The sequence below is a fragment of the Ictidomys tridecemlineatus genome, unplaced genomic scaffold (genome assembly GCF_052094955.1).
Source record: "Ictidomys tridecemlineatus isolate mIctTri1 unplaced genomic scaffold, mIctTri1.hap1 Scaffold_623, whole genome shotgun sequence".
NCBI classification, from domain to species: domain Eukaryota; kingdom Metazoa; phylum Chordata; class Mammalia; order Rodentia; family Sciuridae; genus Ictidomys; species Ictidomys tridecemlineatus.
Window position 1 is genome coordinate 25,209 of NW_027524288.1, and position 26,663 is coordinate 51,871.

The 26,663-nt window shown below is 36.2% G+C and overlaps 1 long non-coding RNA gene across 1 annotated transcript; it reads left to right on the forward strand.

Annotated features, from left to right (window-relative positions):
- Positions 1 to 16,881: 16,881 nt before the first annotated feature.
- Positions 16,882 to 25,664, forward strand: LOC144374219 (uncharacterized). The gene is made up of 3 exons (XR_013433672.1): positions 16,882 to 18,004; positions 20,290 to 20,328; positions 25,312 to 25,664. It is a non-coding gene; the product is annotated as an uncharacterized LOC144374219 (long non-coding RNA).
- Positions 25,665 to 26,663: the final 999 nt, after the last annotated feature.

Consider the following 26,663-nt stretch of genomic DNA (forward strand, 5'->3'; position numbering starts at 1 on the left):
GGGCACAATTCAGGAGCCACTTGTCAAAATAAATGAACTTTATTTTTAGAACCACACAGGCCAAACAAAACAGCTCCTCAGGAAAAACCCTCAAAGCCCAATTGTCACCACCGGCTTCCCCCAAGCCTCTCTCTCAACCACAAGCCTCACCACCTCCCACAATCCTCTTTCTCTTGAGGCCGATTGGCTGGGTCGCATGGGTGGAGCCAAAAAAGTCCCCCAATGAGCAGCTCCGTGGTCTGAAAGGTCAGGGAAACAGCCCAATGAGCATCACTGAGAGGAGCCAATAAGCTAGATGTTGCTGGGGCCGCTGTGAGCCAATCATCAGCGGGCAGCTGGAAGTTTGCTGGCAGCTGGAAGTTGCTGGAGCCCCTTCGGCTGTGGCTCTCAACAGGTGTGCTCCAAAGGTCAGTCATTGAAATTCCTCTCTGCCTGTTCCCATTCAACTAGACAAGCTCTTCCAGTGTCATGGCTTGAAATACTATCTTTATACTATGACTTCCAAATGTTCATTTCTGATCTCTCCCCTAGACTTCAAACTCACGTATACAGCTACCCATTTGATAGCATCTTGAATTTCTAATGGGCATCTCAGATTCAACTTGTCTAAAACTAAATTTATCATTATTTTCCTTTCCTTTTCCCCAACCCCTCTGTCTTATCAAATAAGCACTCTACTCTACCAGTTGCTTTTGAATTGTCTCTTCTGTCTCTTATAACAGATATCCAATCCAATGGCAAATGAGGTCAGTTATATTTAAAATATTTGCCAATCTGTCTCACTGCTACTATTCTAGTCTAAGTCACCATCACCTCTCACCTGCTAGTCAGGATCCTCCCAGATGGTCTCTTTACTCCCACTGTAGTCACCCACCCCTTAAAGGGGAGGGCATTTATTTTTCTTCTCCATCACTCACTGGCTTCCAGCCACATTGGCCTCCTTGATATTGCTCACACATACCAAGCATGTTTCTGTCTTCTGCCTGGAAGATTCTTCCCCTGTATACTCCTATAGAATATCTTCTACCACTCTCTAGTCTCCTGCTGTTTTCTTCAGGGTGTTAGTTATCAGCTGTCACATTATCTCTTTAATTGTCTGTTTTCCCCAACTGTAATATGTGCTTCATGGGACTTTGACTGTGTTCACTGCTGTGTTTCTTCAGTCCACTGAGATAATGCCTCTCACATAGTGTGTGCTTAATGAATGTTTGCTGAATAACTGAGTATGCTTAATAACCAGTGTTCATTGCCATCCTATAAAATGCTTAGAAAGAATATTGTTGAAATCCATGCAACATTTTTATGTGGGGGTAATTTGAACATAGATTTCTCAATCTGGAAACAAGTTCATATGGTATGAATAAGTCCAGAATTGTAACCTTTGCCAGTAATGAATGAGTAAATTACATTTCCCTCAGTATGGTTACTAATTCAATCCAGAATTATTTCAGTTTAACTATTAATAGACTTGCCATTGAAAGAGTGAGTTAGGGTTCTGCTTTTAAAATCTGTCGCTGTTTGCAAAACTGAAGACTATAATTGCAACACTTTATTCTTGTTCATCAAAAAATACAACTTCTTCCATTTCCTTCCTCTTAGTCACTTGTCAGCTTTCAGCAGCTGGCAAAATATTAATTATACAAGTATTTAATTTTTGTGTTTCTCTGGGAATCGAGAGCTTCCAAGTGGAACTATAGTATCAATTTCTTGCTTTTCAAATAGAGCTATGCATTGATAGGAGAGGACACATGTTACTTATTCTTTTCTGCTTACATAGCATCTAGCAGAGAGTACAGAGGGTTTTTCTCAATAATAGTCACAATGCTTTGCAAATGCTGCTATAACTTTTGCAAGAGGCTGTGGCATACTTCCCATCTTTTTGGAGATCTATGTTCTCCCTATAAATTAGTCTTCTGTGTAGCTAAAGGGGAAAGGATAGGAGATTGTGAGATTGCATGGAATATATATGTATATTGTTAAAGTCTGTAAACAAGTCTGGATGGCGACTGGCATTTTGCCAGAGGGAGTGGTTTGTGAAGTAAAGCCAACGAGCCATTAAGTGTGGAGATTCCTTATTGGTTGACTGATGTATTTAGTTTATGTTAATTAGATAAGCTGTGTGGAATGTATAAATACCATTCCTGTCCTACAATAAATGGCTCCTACTCCTGCTGTATCAATGTACACAAGTTGCTCATCACCCCCCGGTTATTTTGCTGCAGCCGGACTGCGGCAGTATATATTTATATAAAATATATAATGAATTATGAATTGTCAAGTAGGAAAACAAAAATTAGTTTCACCTGACTATGTCACATATTCAGAAATAAAGAACTAACCACTGGATACGAAAGCATTTGGAACACGTGCTCATCTGCAAGGCACCCAGCATTTACCAAGACAGTGTTATAAAACAGCAGTTCTGAAAGATGTGACTAGGTGTTTCTAAGCCAGGTCACTTTGAAAGCATGATAGGCTAGAATCCTCTTGCAGATTCCCAGCACATACACATATTAACCTGTTAAAGATTTTGAGATGCCCTAAGGGATAGGAACATGTTTAATCTGTTTAGCTCAGCATTTTCCAAACTTCAAGCAGAGAACATTAGCTGGCTGTGTACTTGTTAACAAGAAGACACTGGTTTAGATCACTGTTTTTGCTCAGTGACAGACAGTTTTTGCTTAGCAAAAGCAATATAGAGGTCAAAAGCTTAACTAATGCTTTAAGAGCTTAGGGAAATAGACTAGAGTTATGAGAGTCATGGGATTCAGGTAGGATTAGAGTATTGTGGGAGCCCAGAGAGGACATCTATTCTTACAGACCCTAGTCTGCATCCTGAAGGGTCAGTTTTAAATTAACTGGGTGATGACTCAGTCAATGCATTTTTATTCATATATTCCAAAATATTTTCTGAAAACCTAAGAACTGTGTAAGGTTTTGAACGACCAACAATAAAAAAATAAATAAAATTAAAAAAATAAATTAAAAAAATGAAAATAAATAAATAAATAAATAAATAAATAAAGATAGAGCAGTGCACAAAACTGAGGAGAATTCTTGTCTTCATGGATTATATGTTTTAGTGGGGAAGACAGATGATAAATTGTGAGAACACATAAAATACCATACTTGATTGCATGGTAATAAGCACTAAAGAGAAAACTCCAGTAATAAGAAGATAAGGGAGGGTGTGTGATGCTGTATGTGATGAGGTGATACAGTTAGCTAGGGTTGCTAAAAAGTCTCATTTAGAAGGTGACATTTGAACATAGAGCTGGATGAAGTGAGAGAGCTAAACAGAAATGACCTGGGCAGAAGGAATAGGAAGTGCAAAAGAGTGGGGAGAAGGAGTACCCTGGCATGTCTGAGAAGCAGCGAGGAAGCCAGTGTATGGGAATGGAATGTGCGCACAAAGGGGTATGGGAGATGAGGCCAGGAGAGTAAGTGGAGCCAGATCATGGAGAACTGTATGTCATTTCCTGGTCTTTGGCTTCTAGTTTAAGTGAGATTGCAAGGAACAGAAAGGACTTAAGAATGCAGAAAAGAACCAGGATCTAACTTAAGGTTGATAAGATAACTCTGCTGCTCTATAGGAAGTGATCTGAAGAGGGCATGTGTCTGGGCGAATAATGGGAAGTGAATTCCTTGGCAGTAAGTGATATCCAGGGGAAAGGTGAGTGTGACTTGGATCAGGGCGGGATTCAGGGAGGTGGTGCAGGATGGTCAGGTTCTGGGTCTATTCTGCAAAAGTATGCTTGGGGAGAGTTTGCTGGAGAGTCAACAGATGGGAGAGAACAAGATGAGTCAAGGATGACCCCTAAGGCTGTGGCATGAGTAACAAGAAGGATGCACTTGTCACTTTTCAAGCATGGAAGATGATGAAAGGAGCAGGCTGGGAAGGAAAATGAGGAATTCTGTTCTGGAACATGAGTTTGGATTGTTCATTAGACACCCAGGTGATATTGTTCAGTAGAAGTGTAATATATGAGTGTGCCTTTCAGGCGGAGTGCACCTTGAAATAGAAGTGAGGAGTTATAAGCACTGAGAGAGTATTTGAAGCCATTAGACTGGATTAGATGCCCAAGCGAATGTTGACAGGAAAGGGAGGAGATTGAAATATTTGACATGGAGATCTATTTTTGTCAGTAGTTTTTTTCCATATTTTTAGTAGCTGTAGATGGACATAATGCCTTTATTTTATTGTTTATTTTTATGTTGGGCTGAGGATTGAACCTAGTGCTTCATGCATGCTAGTCAAGCGCTCTGCCACTGAGCTATAGCCACCAGCCCCTGTCACTAGTTTTTAAGAGCAAATTTCTTGGAAATATTGAAACACTAGGCTTAAGAACAAATAGCTTTTTTTTTCTTTTGCCAAATAGCAAAAAGAACTTCTATTAAATAAAAGTAAAACCCCAAGACCCTGAGCCCTGGGTTTATATGAAGAAGTTTCTAGTCTGAGCAGGGGAGGAAGCTGAGGAGGAGCCAACAGATAGGATTTAGGTGTGAGGCAGGCGAGTGAGCAGACTTGGCAAAGGGGGACATGGCAACCTTTGGACCAGATAAGGCCCAGAATTGGCCCTTGACTCAAAAAGGAAGTGGTCTTCTGAGGCAGGAGAACTGTTTCATAGAGTGATAGGGCAAAAATGCCAGGAAGAATGGGGAAAGGGACTTGGATAGAACATAAGCCACTCAGTATCATCTGGCAAGTCCTATGACCAAATTTCTGCTTGATAATTGTTCTATCAATACAACATTGTTCTTGCAGTCCCTAAACCCACTTGCTTCCTCCCACCATATCTCTGCCTTTTGTGCAAGCCCCCCCTATCAACTGTCAACTGCCTTCACTGTCTTTCTTAAACTAATCACTAAATCACTAGCTTTACAATGCATGCAATGACAGCCCAAAATCTAAGCACTTTACCTGATTTTTCTTTTCTAACAAATCTGCTGTGATTTTAGTCATCTTAAAAATAACTGAAATCTCTCTCACCACCTTATACCCTACTATCAAACTAAATAAACAAGAGCTGGGGTTGTAGCTCATTGGTGAAGTGCTTACCTAGCACATGAGAGGAATTGTCTTTGATCCTCAGCACCACATTAAAAAAAAAGAGATAAAAAACCATAATGTTTGGGTTGTTATTTGGAGTCTTTACTGCAGAAGAAATAGAGAAAGAGGCTGTTAACAGTTCAGAGTAAAGAGGGGAAGAGACGTTTGTTTCAGTGTAGAATCCTTAATTTTTATGATTTTCTTCTGAAACTTTTAAAATTTTCATCTAAAAAAACTTTTTAGTTGTCAATGGACCTTTATTTTATTTATTTTTATGCAGTGCTGAGAATCAAACCCAGGGCCTCACACATGCTAGGCAAGCGCTCTACTACTGAGCCACAGCCACAGCCAAAATTTTCATTTTTAATAGTGATAAAATATGCATAACTCAAAATTTACCATCTTAATCATTTTTAGGTGTACACTTCAATACTGTTGGAATGTTCAAATTGTGCAGTAGATCTTGAGAACTTTTTTATCTTGTGGAAGAACTGAACTCTGTACCCATTAAACAACGTCCATTCCCTTCTTCCCCCAACCCCTAGCAAGTACCATTCTACTTTCTGTTTGTAAGAATTTAACTTCTCTAAGTACTTCATCTGAGTAAAATCACAGTATTTATCTTTTTGTTATCAAGGCTCATCCATGTTGTATCATGTGTCAGAATTTCTACCTTTTGAATGTTGAATATTTCATTTGTGTATCCTTTCACCTGTTGATGGTCATATGGGTTGCTTCCACCTCTTGGTTGTTGTGGCTAACACTTCAATGAACCTAAGTGTACAAGTATTACTCAAGTCCTTGTTTTCACTTGTTTTGGACATGTACCCAGAACTGAAATTTCTGGATCATACTGGTATTCTATGTTTAATGTTTTGAGGATCTGCCATACTCTTCTGTATATTGTGGCCAAGTAGATTCAGTGAAATAAATGATAAAAGCATAGATCTAAAAGTTAGTAGACCATGATTTTGTTTCATCTGCTTTTGCCACTTGCTAGTCAGGAGATTTAGGAAGATTACTTTTCTGATCCTCAGTTTGATTACCTGGAAAATGAAAAACAGTAATTCCCTGATAGCCTCTGGGCCTCACTCATTTACTTGTTGAAGGGGTATGTGTGTCGGAAGCCTTGCTCTAGGACTGGGCCTGCAACAATGAGCAGACAGACAAGGTTCTTGCTCTTTGGAAGTTTACAGTCTGATGGATTTTAGCAATGAGAACAGAAACTGGCTATGAGAGTGCTCAGTAAACTGTAAATCACCAAGAAAATATTAGTGTTATGCTTGCTCCATTGAAGTTTTCTTCTGGAATGTTTGGGTTGTTATTTGAGCAATAAATTGATGGAAAAAGAAAATAAAAAGAAATGATAGGTATCTCTGTCATAGAAGTTAAGTCCTTACATGAAATAGGCAGATATTCAATATTTGTTGAATGTGTAAAGGAAGGTATTGGGATTTGGAAATTCAGTGTAAGAGGATCTAAATTTTATGTCTCTTTGTTAAATCTTCAGAAATAATAAATCCATTTTTATTGGTTATTCAAAACATTACAAAACTCTTGACATATCATATTTCATCATTCAATTCAAGTGGGTTATTAACTACCATTTTTACCCCAAATACAGATTGCAGAATCATATCAATTACACATACACATTTTTACATAATGCCATATTAGTAACTGTTGTATTCTGCTACCTTTCCTATTCTCTACATCCCCCCTCCACTCCCCTCCCATCTTCTCTCGCTACCCCATCTGTTGTAATTCAATTCTTTCTCTTATTTTTTCCCTTCCCCCTCAAATTCTCTTATGTGTAATTTTGTATACCAATGAGGGTCTCCTTCCAATTCCATGCAATTTCCCTTTTCTCTCCCTTTCCCTCCCACCTCATGTCTCTATTTAAAGTTGATCTTTTCCTCCTGCTCTTCCTCCCTGCTCTGTTCTTAGTTGTTCTCATTATATCAAAGAAGAAATTTGGCATATGTTTTTTAGGGATTGGCTAGCTTCACTGAGCATAATCTGCTCTAATGCCATCCATTTCCCTGCAAATTCCATGATTTTGTCATTTTTTAGTGCTGCATAATACAGCATTGTGCATAAATGCCACATTTTTAAAATCCATTCATCTATTGAAAGGCATCTTGGTTGGTTCCACAGTCTAGCTATTGTGAATTGTGCTGCTATGAACATCTATGTGGCAGTATCCCTGTATTACACTCTTTTAAGGTCTTCAGGGAATAGTCCAAGAAGGGCAATAGCTGGGTCAAATGGTGGTTCCATTCCCAGCTTTCCCAGGAATCTCCAAACTGCTTGCCAAATTGGCCTCACCAATTTGCAGTCCCACTAGCAATGTACAAGAGTACCCTTTTCCCCACATCCTCGCCAGCACTTGTTGTTGTTTGCCTTCATAATGGCTGCTAATCTTACTAGAGTGAGATGGTATCTTAGGGTGGTTTTGATTTGCATTTCTCTGACTGCTAGCGATGGTGAGCATTTTTTCATGTACTTTTTGATTGATTGTATGTCGTCCTCTGAGAAGTGTCTGTTCAGGTCTTTGGCCCATTTGTTGATTGGGTTATTTGTTATCTTATTGTTTAATTTTTTGAGTTCTTTGTATACTCTGGATATTAGGGCTCTATCTGAATTGTGAGGAGTAAAAATTTGTTCCAAGGATGTAGGCTCCCTATTTACCTCTCTTATTGTTTCTTTTGCTGAGAAAAAACTTTTTAGTTTGAGTAAGTCCCATTTGTTGATTCTAGTTATTAACTCTTGTGCTATGGGTGTCCAATTAAGGAATTTGGAGCCCGATCTCACAATATGTAGATCGGAGCCAACTTTTCTTCTATCAGATGCAGAGTCTCTGATTTGATATCAAACTCTTTGATCCATATTGAGTTAACTTTTGTGCATGGCGAGAGAAAGGGATTCAGTTTCATTTTGTTGCATATGGATTTCCAGTTTTCCCAGCACCATTTGTTGAAGATGCTATCCTTCCTCCATTGCATGCTTTTAGCCCCTTTATCAAATATAAAAAAGTTGTAATTTTGTGGATTGGTCTCTGTGTCCTCTATTTTGTACCATTGGTCCACCCGCCTGTTTTGGTATCAGTACCATGCTGTTTTTGTTACTATTGCTCTGTAGTATAGTTTGAAGTCTGGTATCGCTATACTGCCTGATTCACACTTCCTGCTTAGCGTTATTTTTGCTATTCTGGGTCTTTTATTTTTCCATATGAATTTCATGATTGCTTTATCTATTTCTACAAGAAATGCCGTTGGGATTTTGATTGGCATTGCATTAAACCTATAGAGAACTTTTGGTAATATCGCCATTTTGATGATGTTAGTTCTTCCTATCCATGAACAGGGTATATTTTTCCATCTTCTAAGGTCTTCTTCTATTTCTCTCTTTAGGGTTCTGTAGTTTTCATTGTATAAATCTTTTACCTCTTTTGTTAGGTTGATTCCCAAGTATTTTATTTTTATTTTGAGGATATTGTGAATGGGGTGGTTGTCCTCATTTCCATTTCAGAAGATTTGTCACTGATATACAGGAATGCCTTTGATTTATGCATGTTGATTTTATATTCTGCCACTTTGCTAAGTTCACTTATTAGCTCTAGTAGTTTCTTTGTAGACCCTTTTGGGTCTGTTAGATATAGTATCATATCATCCACATATAGTGATAATTTAAGTTCTTCTTTTCCTATTTTTATGCCTTTAATTTCTTTCGTCTGTCTAATTGCTCTGGCTAGTATTTCGAGGACTAAATTGAATAGAAGTGGTGAGAGAGGGCATCCCTGTCTTGTTCCAGATTTTAGAGGAAATGCCTTCAGTTTTTCTCCACTCAGAATGATGCTAGCCTGAGGCTTAGCATATCTAGCTTTTACAATGTTGAGGTAAGTTTCTTTTATCCCTAGTTTTTCTAGTTTTTGAATGTAAAGAGATGCTGAACTTTGTCAAATGCTTTTTCTGCATCTATCGAGATGATCATGTGGTTCTTATGGTTAAGCCTATTGATGTGGTGAAAAACATTTATTGATTTCCATATATTGAACCAGCCTTGCATCCCAGGGATGAATCCTAGTTGATCATGGTGCACAATTTTTTTGATATGCTTTTGTATTCGATTTGCCAGGATTTTATTGAGGATTTTTGCATCTAAGTTCATCAGAGATATTGGTCTGTAGTTTTCTTTCCTTGAAGTGTCTTTGTCTGGTTTTGGGATCAGGGTGATGTTGGCCTCATAGAATGAATTTGGAAGAGCTCCTTCTTTTTATATTTATTGAAATAATTTTAAAAGTATTCGTATTAATTCTTCTTTGAAGGTTTTGTAAAACTCTGCTGTATTTCCATTGGGTCCAGGGTTTTTCTTGGTTGGTAGTCTGTTGATGGCTTCTTCTATTTTGTCCTTTGTTATTGGTCTGTTTAAATTGTGTGTATCTTCCTGACTCAATCTGGGCAAATTATATGACTTAAGAAATTTATTGATATCTTCACTATCTTCTATTTTATTGGAATATAGGGTTTCAAAATAATTTCTAATTATCTTCTGTATTTCTGTAGTGTCCGTTGTGATATTGCCTTTTTCATCCTGTATGTTAGTTATTTGAGCTCTCTCTCTTCTCTTTGTTAGCATGGCTAAGCGTCTGTCGATCTTATTTATTTTTTCAAAGAACCAACGTTTTGTTTTATCAATTTTTTCAATGTTTTTTCTTGTTTCAATTTCATTGATTACCACTCTGGTTTTAATTATTTCTTGACCTCTACTACATTTGTTGTTTTGCTATTCTTTTTCTAGGGTTTTGAGATGAAGTGTGAGTTCATTGATTTGTTGGTTTTCCCTTTTTTTGAGGAATGAACTCTAGGAAATGAATTTCCCTCTTAAAACTGCTTTCATTGTGTCCCATAGATTCTGATATGTCGTGTCTGTATTTTCATTTATCTCCAAGAATTTTTTGATTTCTTCTTTTATGTCTTATGTAACCCACTAATCATTCAGTAACATATTGTTCATTTTCCAGGTGATGCAGGATTTTTCCTTCCTTCTTTTATCATTGATTTCCAGTTTTATTCCATTATGATCAGATAAGATGCATAGTATTATCTCCACAACTTTATATTTACTAATAGTTGCCCTTTGGCATAATATATGGTCTATCTCTGAGAAGGATCCATGTGCTGCTGAGAAGAACATGTATCCACTTGATAATGGTTGGTATATTCTATATATGTCGGTTAAGTCTAGGTTATTGATTGTGTTATTGAGTTCTATAGTTTCTTTATTCAGCTTTTGTCTAGAGGATCTGTCCAATGGAGAGTGTGGTGTGTTGAAGTCACCCCTAATTATTGTGTTGTGGTCTATTTGACTCCTGAACTTGAGGAGAGTTTGTTTTATGAACATTGCAGCACCATTGTTTGATGCATACATATTGATAATTGTTATGTCTTGTTGGTGGATGGTTCCTTTTAACAGTGTATAGTGTCCTTCTTTATCCCTTTTGATTAACTTAGGTTTGAAGTTGATTTTATTCGATATGAGTATGGCCACTCCTGCTTGCTTCCGAGGACCATGTGAGTAGTATGATTTTTCCCAACCTTTCACTGTCAGTCTGTGTATGTCTTTTCCTATCATATGAGTCTCCTGAAGGCAGCATATTGTTGGATTTGTTTTTTTAATCTAGGTTATTAGCCTATGTCTCTTAATTGGTGAATTTAAGCCATTAACATTTAACGTTACTATTAAAATATGGTTAGTACTACTCGTCATGCTTGTTTATTTGTTTATTTTAATATGTCTAGTTTTTCCTTTTTGGTTATTTTTTTTCCTTCCCTTTACTGAGTTACCTCCCACTGTTAGTTTTGAGTGCTGTTTTTCAATTCCTCTTCTTGTAGTGTTTTGCTCAAGATACCTTGCAGTGCTTGTTTTCTGGCTGCGAATTCTTTTATCTTTTGTTTATCATGAAATATTTTAATTTCATTGTCAAATCTGAAGCTTAATTTTGCTGCATACAGTATTCTTGGTTGGAATCCATTATTTTTTAGTGTTTGAAATATGTTGTTCCAGGATCTTCTTGCTTTCAATGTCTCTGATGAAAAATCAGCCATTAACCTAATTGGTTTACCCCTGAATGTAATCTGCCTCCTTTCTCTCCTTGCTTTTAATATTCTCTCCTTGTTCTGTATGTTAGATATCTTCATAATTATGTGTCTTGGAGTTGGTCTATTATGGTTTTGAATGTTTGGGGTCCTGTAGGCTTCCAGGATTTGGCAATCCATTCCATCTTTCATATCTGGGAAGTTTTCTAGGATTATTTCATTCAATAGATTGTTCATTCCTTTGGTTTGAATCCCTATGCCTTCTTCTATCCCAATGACTCTCAGGTTTGTTTTTTTATGACATCCCATATCTCTTGGATACATTGCTCGTGTATTTTAAGCATCCTTTCTGTGTTGACTATATTCTTTTCAAGTTGATAAATGTTGTCTTCATTATCTGATGTTCTGGCTTCTACTTGATCTAGTCTATTTGTAATATTCTCCTTTGAGTTTTTAATTTGGTTTATGGTTTCCTGCATTTCTAGGATTACTGTTTGATTCTTTTTTTTAAATCTCTATTTCCTGGTAGAGCTCGATCTTAGCCATTTGAATTTGCTTATTTAATTCCTTTTCAAAATATGCTTTCATTGTTTGAACTTGCTGTCTAAAGTCTTCTCTAAGATTCCATTCCATCTGAGTTAGGTATGCCTTGAGTTCTTTCTCTGTCCATTTTTCTGATGCCTCTAGGTTCTCCTGTGTATTTAAATTGTCCTGCATTGTTTGTACTCCTTTTTTTCCTTGTTTTTTCATGGTGCTCAAGTTACTTTCCAACTCTGTTTGACTGCTGTGTTTCTGTTTTCTCCTTTAAATTTGTTTTGGTTTTTATAGTTCCACTATCTCTCCTTTGTGTTAGGAGTCAATGTTTAGAGATGTTGGATTTAATTGTGATTTAAGGATAAATTCATTAGTTTCACTAAAGGCCTTCAGATTTTGATGGCATATAGAGAATTGAGGTTTGGATTTAGGATTTTATGTTAAGGTTGGGTGATTTGATGATATGGAGGTTAGTATATGTTAGCTTCTTTGGGGGGTTGCTCAAATGCAGGTGGATATTAACAAGAAAATAGACAGGAGTACTTGGAGGTAGTTAAGGGCTTAGGCAGACTATAGACCTATTCATAGTATTCATCTATTTGCATTTAGTAAGTTATATGTAATCTGGGTGTTCATGCTTAAGAGGAAAGATGGGTAAAAGGTAAGGATGCAAACCAAGAAAAAGAGAGGGAGAGAAGAAAGAAAGAGAAAAGAATAGAAAAGAAAAGAAATGATGATGATGATAATAATAATAATAATAATAATATGCAGTAAAATAAACATTACAATTGAAAAAATACAATTGAAGAAAAAAATAATTTAACAATAAAACATTTAAAATTAAAAACTTAAAGAATTAAAAAATGAGAAAAGAGAAACAAACAAACAAAAAAGGGCACTGTTAGGCTTCAATTTTCTTCACTTCCAGTAGGTGGTGCTATGCCTTCCAGTCCAAGATTTTGCCCTCTGGCTGTAGGATACAGTTCTTGTGAGGCCGCTCCCCCCCTCCAACCCCCTGGTGTCTCTCAAAAACCTGTTAGCTTAAGTTTATTCCTGGTCTCTTGTCCCCTGGCTTCTCCTGCTAGCCAGGCCTTCCCCAGTGTGATGCCTCTTGGCAGTTCAAATTGTACTCTGGGCCTGCAGTTTGCTGGGTGTGTTGGGTGGCTATTGGGAACCAGCATCTTATTGTTTTGATTTTTTCCGCTTGCCCCTCCCCTAGAACTGGCAAGACAGGTTTTGTTTTCGATGCTGATGGGAGGGGGAGTTGGAGGTCAGGTGCCTTTACCCTTCCCCACGTCTTTATGCAGGCTCCTTCTGATAATCCCTTCCCCGGAAAGCTGGGGAGAGATTTTATGCGAATTCTCTGCTGTATGGGAGATGGGCTGAATAACACACACCTGTTCTATTGCTGCAATCTGTCGGAAACTGGCGATGGTGATGTCAGCTCTCCAAGATGGTGGCCACTGGCTTCCTTGGTGGACTGTCCAGTGTGGGGGATAGAATTGGACCGCTTCCTTCCCCTGTCTCAAACCCCGAACTCAGCCCGGAGGTCAGTGAGGGCACAGCTGGCAGGACTCCACAGAATTAACAGCGCTGTTTCTCTCTGCTTGCTGGCCACTTCTCGGCACCCCGAGTTCTGACACTTTTCAATTATATAAATATCTAATAAATTCCAAAAGTTCTAAGGATGTGGACTGTGATACTTCATTTTTACACTCATTTGCACAGGACCCTGAGTGTTGACACTAATAAGCACTGGTGTGGCTGTGCGGGGCTAGCTCAACAGCTCCTTAGCAGATGGCTTTTTTCCATTTCTTCTCCTCTACAGGCAAACATGTTGAAGACATATTTGGTGAGTTGTTTAATGAGGCTAACAACTTCTACATCAGAGCAAATTCTCTTTAAGACAGAACTGATGGCCTTGCTGTCAACATTACCTAGCTGGATTCCACAGTCGAAGAGGGTAGGTAATTGCATGAAAGCAGTGAGCTAGAAGTGATGTTGACAAGACGGTAGTAATTAATTGCAGTGTAATTACTGCTTTTTCCTTGGGGTAGTATGTTGACATTTCATCTCATCGTTTCCTAGAAGAATAGTGAGGAAAACCCTACAACATTGGGTTAATTAGTGATGAAAAGATTCACATCTTGTTTATCTCATACACCATGCATTTTGCATTTGCTATTTTATGTATATATATATATATATATTACAATTATATATAAATGTAGTATTTGTTCTAAAGGCTTCTTCAAATATATTCAGTAGTAGAAGTCCTAATATAGGTTAATGGTAGTTGTTTTGAAAATACATTCTTGCCTAAAACAGAACCATCCAAAGAGATAGTCCAACGAAGAGGGAGGGTCATAGGTTTATGATGACAAAGAGTAAAACCTTTAGCCTAATTGTTAGGGTTGATGCTTATGAATAATCTTGGTGATTCTGCCAATTTAAAAAAGTTATTAATCTCAGAAATAGCAGTTACCAAAGGCCTTTAAGCTCAGGTTTTAAAATAACATTATCCAAACACTATGTAAGTTAACTGAAAATCATTTTGATTATATTTCCTAAAATTGTGGCAGTTGCAATAAAATTTAGACCATCAGTAATTCCTTTTTAAAAATTTCATTTTCAGTATTTTTTGAATGAAAGACTGAGATTAGACTGGAATAAATTTGCTAAAAAAATTGCAAAATACACCATTCATATTTGCTTTGAGAAAACCATTCAAGTTATGGATTATTTTTAGAATTTCTAAATTATTTTAGAATTTCTCTCATTGTTTTAAAATGATCCCAGCATTTGATTTTTGTATTTTACCTATTTATAGTAGTATCAATAAAAATAAGCTGTAAGTTAAAGAGCATAGTTTATTTGTGAAATTTATCTCTCATTATTTTAAAAAGTATATTTGTTCGTGCTCAAAGGTAAAGTTAAATTAGTATCAATATCCATTATGAATGTTCTGAATTTTCCAACAATAGGAAGCTAAAAACATGCTCTTTTAAATCAGATTTTTGAATTTTTTAGGGCTGGAGTTATGGCTCAGTGGTAGAGTGCTTGCCTAGCATGTGTGAGGCAGTGGGTTCGATTCTCAGCACCACAGATAAATAAGTAAATAAAATGAAGGTCTATCAACATCAACAACTAATAAAAATATTTTTAAAAACTAAAAATAAAAAATTAAATGGCAATTTTGTCAGTTGAGATAAGGAATTCATAACATCTTAAGTCTATTATTCAGTTTTAAAATTGATAGCACAGGTGATTGTTTTTTTTTTTTAGACGAACACAAAACCTTTTTTTAATTTCATTTATTAATCTTTATGTGGTGCTGAGGATTGAACCCAGTGCCTAACACATGCCAGGCAGTATTCTACCACTGAGCTCCAGCCCAGCACATGTGATTTTTAATATTCAAATTTATTAGGTTTTTATGTTGGCTTTTTGAATTGAAATGATTATGATAAACTTTATGCTGGAAAAGGTTAATCTCTAGGTGAAATTTTATGACATTTTATAGTATGTGTCATATCTTTACAATCCCTTTTGAATTAAGATTTTAATCTTATTATTTTCTTTCATATGGATATGAGAATGGAAGAGATATTTGACTGAAATATAGGAAATATAGCTCACCTTTTTATATTCCTTGGGGGGTGAAGGCTGGAAAATGTTTTGTCACATAACAACTTGAATTAGTTTCGGTGGCCAAGCTGGTGGGTTAATAGGATCAGTGTACTCTCCACAAAAAGTTTATATCAAAGTCAGATGAGTGAACAAATGAAAATGTAAATGCTATACAGACACAAGAAAGAAATATATCTAGCACTGATATTTTCACTCCTTTGTATAGTTTTGTTTCATAAGTCAAGCAACTCAATTTCTAGGACTTTATGTTAAGAAACTTTTTTTGTCTTTCCTTAATGTCAGTGTTGTAAAATCTTAATGTGTTATTTACACTTGTGCGATTTTTGTACAAGTATAAGGTATTATACTTAAACTACTATTAACTGAGGTTTTTCCCCTCGGATGCCAAAATCTATGTATTTACATGCCTTTTTATACTCATAACTATATTCCCATGTGGTTTCTGAGAAGGAATGTTTAAAGAATCTGAAGCTCTACTACTTAGGTCCAGTGAAAAATTTCATCTCTACAGAGGAAGAAAAGCCATAATTTGACCATATTTTAGAGAAAACTGTTACCTCTAAGCGAGGAGGGACGGTCATTTTCTTTAAGCATGGTTTTAAATGAACAATTAAAAAAACCATCATTTGGTTATTACAGGAGATGTTTACTATAGTGGGTCAATTGATACTTATTCCTAAATGGTTAAAAATTCTATATAATTATATATATATATATATATATATATATATATATATATATATATGTATATATATATCCTTATATAATTTAACTAGGGGGACTTTGCTCTAAACAGTATCACTACAGGACATCAACATGAAAAAGCTTTCAAAAGTTCTACAGTTCAAGATCAGCAGGTGGTTTCAAAGAACAGCATTCCTAATCCTGTTGCTGACATTTACAACCAGAGTGATAAACCTCCACCTCTGAACATCCTGACATCTTACAGGTATGGTTTCCCACATCCTCAAAGTGTTTTTAGTCATTGTGGATGGAGAGTTAGACAGTGTTGGAAACACACTATGTACTGGATGTATCCTGGATAGCTCATTTGGGTTAAAAGAATTCTTTCAAACTTTCAAAACAATAATACTCTTGAAATTAGTCCCTGGTGCTAGATTACTAAAGTTCTGGTATTTCAGGATACATATCACTTACCAGGAGAAGTTTGAACTCTGATTTTAACTCTTAGACTTGGATCTTTTAGGTGGAAGTGAGCATTTTATATAATGGCTTTATGTGTGATTATCTTGTTGTTACTTATGTTCAAAGCCACTTCAAAAGCAGCAGCACAGTTTATTTATAATGTAGCAAAATATCTGTCTCAGTGCTTTAGCACTGCAGAGACATTTATTATTAATTCAGAAAAATGTATTCTACAGTGTTAGGGGTTTTTAAGGGTGAAAATAGAGTCACAAAATTAACTTTCCGTTATTGTTAAAATGGTAAGATACATTGTAAGAACCAAATTTCTAAGAAAAAGGACAGAAAAATTTTAAAGGCTTTTTCCTCTGTTCTCCATCTTTGTTCCCTGTATTAGTCAGCTTTTTATTGTAGTGACTAAAATACTTGATAAGAACAAGTTAGAGGAGGAAAGACTTATTTCGGCTCATGGTTTCAGAGGTTTGAGTCCATGATCAGCCTTCCATTTTGTTGGACTTGAAGTGAGGCAGAGGATTGTGGTGGATGGGCATGGCAGAGGAATGCTGCTCAGTTCATGGATACCAGGAAGCAAAGAGAGAAAGGAAGGGACTGGGGGGAAGATAAAACCTTTTAGGGCACACCCACAAAGACCTGCTTCCCCCAACCAGGTACCACCTCCCAAAAGTCCATTTAACCATCAGTGGATTAGTCCACCTATGTAATCAGACCCCTCATGATCCAGTCACTTCTCAAAAACCCCACCTCGGAATACTGCTATATTGGAAACACAAGACACTGGATTCTGGATTTAAACTACAACACTCTCCTCTTTGGAGGCCACTTATTTCACCTCTGCCCAGCACAGATTGTGGAAATCTGTGGCCCTAGAGTCAGTGCTGCCAGCTGATGCTCCCACAGGGCCTTGGAGAATACTGTGTGTTCTTTGTATGTGTCACTGCCTTGACATTCCTGCCTGCAGGGCCCTCCTCAGGGAGAGTTTAGAGTTTCCCCAGTCTCATTTTCCATCTTTTCTGGGATCAACAAGGCTTGGAGATACCTTTTATCACAGCTCTATCAGGATAGGGCAGTTGAAACTGAGTCCCTTTTTTCCTGCATGGACAGAAAAGATTCTCTCAAAACAAATGTAAGAGCTCCCTATAAACTGATGGGAGATGAGCAGGATTCCTCCCTAAGAAGTTTGTATAAAAATGGAACAAGTGTGCTTGCTGGAGGTTATAGGGCACACATTTTTTAAATATATGATACATATGAATAAAAGCATGGTAATCCTGGTGTACTAGTCAACTTTTGAATTCCTGTGACCAAAAGACTGGACAGAAAAAACTTAAGTGGAGGAAATGTTTACTTTGGCTCATGATTTCTGATTTTTAATCCATGGTCAGCCAACTGCATAGCTCTGGGCCCAAGATGAAGCAGAATATAATGGCATAACAACATGGTGAAGGGACATGGAAACCAGGAAAGAGAAAGAACTGTACTCACCAAGGACAAAATATAAACCCCAAAGGTACACTCCCAGTGACCTACATCTTCCAGTCACACCCTACTTGCCTACAGTTACTGTCTATTTAATCCATTCCAATGGATTAATCCACGATTAGGTTATGTCTCCCATAACCCTAAATATTCTTGCATTGTTTCACACATGAGCTTTTGGGGGACACCTGATATCTAAACCATCACACCTAGTATTTTTGTGACTGCTTTCATTTTTAATATTTTTTTGTAGTTAAGATGGGAAGAATGCCTTTATTTGTTTATTTTTATGTGGTGCTAAGTATCAAACCAAGGCCTCACACATACCAGGCAAGTCCTCTTCCACTGAGCTATAACTCCAGTCCCTTGTGACTGCTTTCATTTGATAAATGTTTTTCCAGGACAATTTCAGTTTTATTTAGCACTGGCAGCCGCACTATAAACACTGTAGTGTAAGGGCTTGCTTATTAGAATTCTCCTACCTGATATTATTAAGGAAGCTCACTAAAAATTTTGTGTTAAAGAAAATAATCCAGAATATCCAATGAACCACATGTATTTGACTAATCAAGATCATTATTAAATATTTGTAGTGATTTAAATTTTAATTGCATAAAATGATTTTATATATTATAATGTACATAAAATACATAATGTGTACTTATTCAGTCTTTTGGAAAATAAAGCATGTCTTTGGTTTTTTAATAATGTGTTTTAAGATTAGCAGTGGCAGCCCAAATCTACTTTTCATTCATAATTGAGATACATAAAACATAAAATTACGCATTTGAACTTAAATGTATCACTGTGACATGATGAAATGTGGTTAGATGATGATAAACATTAGACATATCTGCTTTTAGTCTTAAGTCAGGATTGGCATTTGTTTACTTCATTGAGCTTCTATCTTCATTAGAGTATTAACTGCATTTTTAAAAGCAAGAATATGCATTTTAGACATCTTTAACTTTGCAGCAAGTTCCTCGGTTTTCATATAATTCTATATTCAAGGCCTTAGTGTCTTAGGGAACCAAATTTTCTTTTTCACAATTATGTTACTAATAAAATCTCTATCATACAAGCTGCTTACAAATTGGGAAACTAGAAGAAAGGAAGGGTGTTAAATAATCCAAGGTTAAAGTATATATAGAAAGAGTTGCACTGGTTTGTTAGTGATCTTCAGACACAGTGACTAGAATAGCCATGGTAGGAATATGGGCCTTAGCATTTTATAGTGAGAAGCCTGCAAGAGATGACATAGCAGGAACTTTAAGGATAGACCTTTTCCCTTTTTTCTTCCTGTGTTAGCTTTCTTTTCTTGGGCATAAGCTCTTTCCTGTTCATACTCATTTAACTGATTTTGCATCTCAGTACCTTAAATGACTTACTGAAATATTAGTATGAAGTATGAATGTACTGCTTCCTCTTGGGAAGTCTACAGGCCACATGCTTTTTAAAAACATTAGTGTTATAGAGAGTTTACTTTGCATCATGATTTTTTGGTACATTCCTATTGATTTATATTACACTTTGAATTCAGATTGGCTACATTGTTCTTGGTTGCATGATAAGTGAGTAATTTTTTATGAGGCCTTTGAATTATTCCTAAGACCACAGTATTTGAAGAAGTACTTGACACTAAAATGACCACAAGTGAATGAACTTGCTTTGAAAATATATAGTTTATTGCTTTTTTTCCTAGTTCCAATTCTATCTTATGAAAATTTTCTTTGCTGATTGAATTTACAGATATTGGGCAACCTAGTTGAGAAAAAGAGACAGCACTTTATAGTTTTTATTCTAATAATATTGAAGCTCAGAGTAGAAGTAAATGTATCTAAGAGTCCATTCATCCCTGTGTATACCTCCCTGTTGGAATAAACAAAATATTTCCTGAAATATAAACACTCAGTATTCATGAGCTTCATTGTGATTTTTACAGAGCAATTTTCTATTCTTAATTCTGAATGTGTAAGAATATTTTTGTTATTCTGGAACATGTTGCTGTTTGTACATTTTTCCACATTTTTTCAAAAGGAAATTTAGAGAATTAATAATGTATACGATAGTTAAGATATCCTCTTCAAATATTACAATGCCATGAGTTAAAATTAAATTCACATTAAGATGTCCTCTGCAAATGTTACAATGCCATGAGTTAAAATTAAATTCACATTAACATGCATATGAAAGTATCTAACAATCTATTCCCCCTTACTTTTAATACATTGATTCATAGAGATGATAAGAAGGATGGGCTAAAGTTCTATACTGATCCTTCCTATTTCTTTGGCCTATGGGGAAAAAATGCTACAGGATACAGAAGACAAAAGGAAAGAGAAACGGTGTCAAAAGGTAAGTAATCCCACAGTGGGAATGCTGCATATCACTGTGGATTTGGGATTCTTGTTTAGAAGTAAGTAAATCACTAAGTGCTTTATTTAAATGGTTGAGTTGTTTGATTTAGTACTCAAGGTTTTTATAGAGGGTAAAGAAGATCCTGACAATTCAATGTAACACAGTCATACTATTTTTCAATAACTTCTGATTTATTCTCCAGCACTGGCTTTGCTTTAATAATAGTAGTGATTAAAATTTCAATTTTCTTGGTAATCATGTTTTATAGCTTCTCTCTTCTGATCCCTCAATTTTTCATAAAGCAGTCAGCCTTCCATATCAGATACAAGGATGTACTTCTGTCTATTTAACTTTTTTGGTGTCATAATTGACACCTTGGTGAAATGTGCATAGTGGATTGGGAAGCATGTGCAATCTGGGTTCAGAGATGATATTTACTGAAAATAAGCTTCTGTTTGTGGGTAGCCATAGGCAAGAGAATTGCAAGTCAGAATGTTGAGAAACACCTGCCTTATAGGCAGTCATGCAAGCATAATTCTGCTTGCTCAAGTTAAGGAACTTCTGCTTTGAAAATTACCTCTCTGGGGCCAGAACTCAGACTAAGCCACCTAGAAGAGTACTTCTTTGAGGACAAGATTTTGCTAATATTTTTATGTGTAACCTGTGTTTAAAAGTGATGTATAATAAGAATTGTAAAGCATTTCACTGTCATTTATTTTTTTAAAAAATCAATTTAAAAAAGTACCACCCAGTTTTGTTGACAAATATTACAGTGCATTATTTAGGAGAAACATTTAGCATTCTGTGGATTGGCCTTTAGGTTTTGGTGCATTTAGGTATATTTTTTCAGTTGTAGAAAGAAGATTGAAGTATTAAAACAGAATTTTAAAAAGAGAAGATATGTTGCTGAGGATGTAGTTCAGTGGTAGAGTGCTTGCCTAGCATGTGAATGTCTTGGGTACCAGCCCTAGTACTACAAAAGAACAGGGAGAGAGCAGGGGGAAAGGGAGGAAAGGAAAGAAACTGGACTCTGGAAAAAGATTCAAAAGCTGTGAATTATTTGAATACTCAATTTCAGTAAATTTTGTTCATGGCTTAGAAAGATTTAATTGGAATTTTGAAAGAACTGCTGAAGTTCTTCAAGGTATTCAACCAAAGAATAAATGGAAAAGAAACAAGTATGTGTTTATCTCAATCTCTATACTTTTTGACAGTAACTGGGGAAAACCCTAGGACTTTTGAGAGTACCTTCTTTTAAAACTTTCTGTCCTTTTAAAAGGCAGTTTACCTTCTCAATGATTCTTTGGGGAAGAATATTTAATTTTGTGACCTTTTTATTTTGAAGGGAAAATCATCTTTTATGTATGATTATTGTGTCTTCAAAATCATTTGTCATTTCATTAGTTATTTTTTCTCATTTTATATTCCTCAAAAACATACAATTCTGGTAAAAATTCCTGATTCATTCATTCATGTAATAATTTTTGTTAAATGCTGGGTAAGCAGCGATGGAGAAAACAAGACTGTCACACACCTGGATTACAACACAGTGAGGATCCCTGGCCTTATGCTGTCATGAGCCTGGAGCTCATACAGAGAGAGAAGTTCAACAGTGTCAATTCCAAAGAGCTTCACAGTGGAATAAAAAGAAAACGAAGCATGGTAGCCTTCATTTCCAAGGACTTTAGACACCAAGTCATGTTCCATTTTTTTTTTTTTTTACAAACTTGAGGGAAGAAACTAATTTAGAAAATTTGGGAATAAAACAATCCATTTTTTCTGTATTTCAAGTTTCCTCTATTTTTTGATACTTCTAAATCCTAAAAAATTCTGTAAATAAATATGAAGTGTTTATTTTGTTTTGTTTTGAGGATACCAGGGATTAAACCTAGAGGGGCATTAATACATCACCAGCCCCCCTTTAAAATTTTTTTTTATTTTTTATTTTGAGACAGATTCTTGTTAAATTGTTGAAGCTGTCTTTGAACTTGTGATCCTCCTGTCTCAGTCTCTCAGATTGTTGGGATTACAGGCATACACCACCATTCCTGGCCAACTATGAAGTTGTTTTATTTGTTTGTTTGTTTGTTTATACCAGGAATTGAACCCAGTCATTCTTAACTACCAAGCCACATCCCAGCCCTTTTTATTTTTTGTTTTGAGAGAGGGTCTCACTAAGTTGCTGAGTCTGGCTTTGTATTTTGGATCCTACTGCCTCGGGCTTCAGAGCTACTGGGATTACAAGTATGGACCACCATATCTGTACATAGTTACACTGCTACCAAGTATTATAAAGTACAGAGTTTTGTAGGTGAGATGACAAGTAAGGTGGCAGCATACATGCAGAGAAGTGTCAAGGAAGACCTTTGTAAGGAAGTGTTACTCAAGCTGAGGTCTAAAGGATAGATAGCTTTGCAGAGTAAGGGTATGGGTGAGGCATAGATAGTATGGAGGGGCAGAGGGCAGATGAGGCCAGTGTGTTTTAGAATCAAGGGACCTGCTAGGCAGAAATAAGAGTATCCTGGAGTAGGGCACAGGATTTTATTGTAGGCCAATGTTGTTAATATTTGTGGTTGATTCTTGTGTGTGTGTTTGTGTATGTTTGTATGTGTGCATCTTGCATGCATCTTAGGTAGGAATTTAAGACATTTGAAGAAAGTAACACTTAATTCCTAAATATTTCAGCATACATCTCTTAAAAAATAAGAGTAATAGTTATTAATTATTTTTAACACAGTGGTTTCTCATTGGAATAACATTGAAACCCCCCAACACACATACTTGTTTTTTAATATGTAGACAATATATGCTGGCTATAAAGTGCTCAATTAGCACTGAAGGAAATAAAGGCATGCCCTTCCCTGAGAGGAGCTAACTACTGTTTACAGTTTGGTGTGCATTTTTCAAATCTTGTAAGCACATATAAATACATGCATACACATTTAAAAGTATTCTGTATACATAAAATTGTGCTACATGATTTGTACACACCACTGACATTGTTAAAAATGTACTTTATTCTCAATAGTTGTGTAGTATTCTGAAATATAAATGCTCTATCAGTTATTGACTTATTACTATATTAACAAATATAAAAAGTTTCTAAATTGTTGCTTTAATTTAAAAATACTGCAGTGAGTAATCCAGTATCCATGTGCAGGTATTTCTTTAAATTTGTAGAAGTCAAATTGATGTTAATGAAAAGAATGTTAGTTTTGAGATTTGAAAGATGCTATCATATTGCCCCTGACCCTTAAAAGACAGAAGAACTAGTTTGTACTAACAGGTCCCCAGTCCCAAATACTATTTTATTGAATGAGCACCCATTCCCCATCACCTATAGTATACATCTTTTCATATTCTTATTTGCCATTTCTGTATCTTCTGTGAAATTCACGTGTATATACTATGCCACTATATTGCCAAAATTTTTTGGCCCCCTCATCTCCCTTGCAGGATTTGAACTCAGGGGTGCTCAACCACTGAGCCACACCTCTGGCCCTTTTTACTTTTTGTTTTGAGACAGGATCTCACTAAGTTGCTGAGGCTGGCTTTGAACTTAGGATCCTTGAATAACACTAAAAATAACCCAGTTCACTAACTTGAGCCACCTGCCATCATCTAACTTCAGCCATCTTAGTAGCTTTCTAACCCATGCTCCTGTATTTCTTTTTAATCTGTTCTCCACAGTGTAGAGGTCTTTTCAAATGCCTCCTCAAGTCAGCCCCTGCCTTCTCGTTTTTTGGAGATTTCAGTTTAGCTTCTTTTTTTTTTCTCCTAATGCAGTGCTCTCGCTCCTCCTCAGTGGCCTCTTTTGCTGTGCAGGGGCCCATGATGTCTGTAGTATTAATGTCTACTCATGCTGCAAATCTGATCCCTAAGTCCCAGCAGGACACCTCCTGTCTTTCAGACTGGAATGTGTTAGAGATATATGTACATATATTTAAACATATAAATACCTGTATATATAAAAATATAAGTATGTAAATATAAAATATGTATATGTAATATGCATTTTATATAAAATATGTTTTAAAAATATACATACATTTATATTTTATCATATCTTATAATGATACATTTATTTGTGTCATCTTGTAGGCTTTCTTGCTGGACTGCAAGCTCCTTGAGAGCAGAGACCCTTATTGTTCTTTCTTTCTTTGCCATTTGTGTCAGTCGAGCCTGGTACAGTGCCTGGGATGCAGTAAGCTCTAGAAGCTCATTCTTAAAGCATGGATTTGATCATTTAGCCAGTATTTATTGAGTGTATACTCATATGTTGAGGTCCCTAAGAGTGAAGCATAGGAGGTAAGAGCACATAGTTCTTGTCCTTAATGATCATATAATCTTATGAGGGAAGCAGCAGGAACTCACAGATATATACATAGAAGTAACTGTCCTCGCCACTTGAAGAAGGACCTGCATGGGACTTAAGTGTTTATTCAGTACATTTTGCTGTCAGGTAGGGATTGAGCAAGAATGACTCTATGGGCAGGTAAGTTTTTATTTTGTTTTGTCTTAAGCTAGTTTCAGTGTTAAATATTCTATATTAATCTTTTAAGAATTGGGAATAGAAAATTCTGAATTATTGTCTTTGAAAGATAATTGCATGTTAACAATCTAGGAAGTGATTTTTCTGAAGGGTATTGCCAGTGTTTTATGTGTGTGGTACATTTAAAACAGGCTACCAGCCTAATGAAGTGCACATTCTTTACCAAAAATCATAGTAAGCAACTCTAGCAGTTGTAGCACAGTAACATTTTTTTTTTAAATTTAAAGAACTAAGTCTCAGTTACTTTCTGTTGAGTCTGTTTCGAACAAGTATGATGCTTTAGAATTTTCTTAACAGTAGGGTAATCAAAATGTGAATGTCTCTTGTGTGTGAGCTAGCTTGTTTCCTATGCATTGTAACTGCATTTAACCTGCTGTTTTCCTTTCCCTTCTGTCTTGGCATGCTTTCTTTCTTTTCCTGGACATCAGGAGCAAAAGCGTATAGATGGCACCACCTGTCAGGTGAAAAAGGTTAGAAAAGCCAGAAACAGGTGCCAGGAGTGAAATATGATGGCATATGACAAAGAGCTTAGACCCGACAACAGGTTGTCTCAGAGTGTGCACCACAGAGCATCTACCAAGGGATCTCTGTCCCCAGACACTAGATGTGTATGTGTCACAGCCCCCTACCCCATGCTTGGGGCCACTGTATGCTACCTGGTTTTGTTACAATTGGAAATATACCAGCAGTTTGGGGTTTATATGACCCACAATATGTTTCAAAACTCTCCTGAAAACTTACTTATGTATATTTTGATTATTATTACCTAAAGGCAATATTGATTTAAATTGGGTTGCTTTATCTGTTTTTTTAAAAAAATCTCTTTGATTTAAACTTACTCTTCAGTTAATCTAGAGGTAGTTAACATTAATTCAAAATTTGGAGTAACTGCCAATGACTTCAATTTTACTTTAATAATTATTTAGTCCTTTGTTTTTGGCTTTGAATTTTGAATTTTTTTTTTGGTAACTTGTTATCTAAAACTGATCAGCAAGTGATAATTACTGTGACTCAGGAATACCTTCTTGAGCATTTTGATAATCCTCTGGAAGAATGATGAAGAAAAAATGCTTTCCTACTTTAGATAACTAATTTTGTATATTCTGATTTCAGGAGAAAATTTCTGGTGGAGTTTATTTTAAAATTTTAGTGATTAAGAACAAATGTTTCTTTCAGGTGTGAATTAGTAGGTCACATTTGTCACAAAAGGGAGTCATTGGAAGAGATGATAAAAACTGATTAGCCAATTTTAACCTTTGACTTAATTTCTTCCTTCTGGTTTTGTTAAGTTGTAGTCTTCCATTTGCATAGACTCTCAAAGTCATCAACATTTAAAGTTTTGAATAGAGAATTCTTATGTGATTCAAGCATACATCATAAACAGCAGTAACCTCGATCTTGTGTTTTATCTGTGTCCTTTTTCTTCTTTTTTTTTACCTTTGTGGCTTGTCTTAGCAGACTTTAACATGTAGAAGGTGCTAACTGAATATTTGCTGCCGAGACTTATTTGGTAGATGGAGTGGCGCAAATATTCCTACTGAAGTAGATCTGTGTTTCATTGGTAGGATGTGAAGAAAGATTGAGGTCTGCCCCCTTCTCTCCTCTTCCTCTCTCTCTCTCTCTCTCTCTCTCTCTCTCTCTCTCTCTCTCTCTCTCTCTCCCTCTCTCTCCCCCCTGATTTTGGTCATGGGAATTAAACCCAGGACCAATCATTTAGACCAGCCCTTTTTTATATATTTTATTTTGAGACATGAAGTTGCTTAAGCCCACATTAAGTTGC